The sequence below is a fragment of the Sinocyclocheilus grahami genome, unplaced genomic scaffold (assembly GCF_001515645.1).
Source record: "Sinocyclocheilus grahami isolate Dianchi unplaced genomic scaffold, SAMN03320097.WGS_v1.1 scaffold3824.1, whole genome shotgun sequence".
In the NCBI taxonomy this organism is placed as follows: domain Eukaryota; kingdom Metazoa; phylum Chordata; class Actinopteri; order Cypriniformes; family Cyprinidae; genus Sinocyclocheilus; species Sinocyclocheilus grahami.
The window spans coordinates 4,034-4,338 of record NW_015508878.1 but is presented as its reverse complement, the minus strand read 5'-3'; the positions used below and the strand labels follow the sequence as shown (position 1 = coordinate 4,338).

Genomic DNA, 305 nt, shown 5'->3' with positions numbered 1-305 from the left:
CAGACGGCGAAAGCCCGCCTTCATGTACGTGCAAATCAATCACAGTTGTCCAGTTCAGAGTGTTTTCTCCAGCACTCCTGCTGGATTTCTTCCTCTAGTCTCGCTCCGAGCGCGGGGAAGTGACTCCGGCCCTGCCGCGACAAAGCGTCTGACGCGCGGCTTCACTCTCCATCCCGTCCGCGGTTCACCAAAGGTGCTACACACTTCTGTTGTAGCGTCTGGAGCCTTCACACTCTGGCTTATTTTACAAACAAACACACTTGTCTGTTATCCCTTGTGTTCAGTGTTCTTCCTCAGACGCACTT

General features: G+C 53.4%; 1 protein-coding gene across 1 annotated transcript in view; it reads right to left on the bottom strand.

The window, feature by feature from the left end:
- Positions 1–6: 6 nt before the first annotated feature.
- Positions 7–305, bottom strand: part of sox4b (SRY-box transcription factor 4b) — a 1,466-nt gene continuing 1,167 nt past the window's right edge. Inside the window, exon 1 of the mRNA XM_016262671.1 lies at positions 7–305. This exon is cut by the window's right edge and continues 1,167 nt beyond it. The gene's annotated coding sequence lies outside the window, so the exon portion shown is untranslated.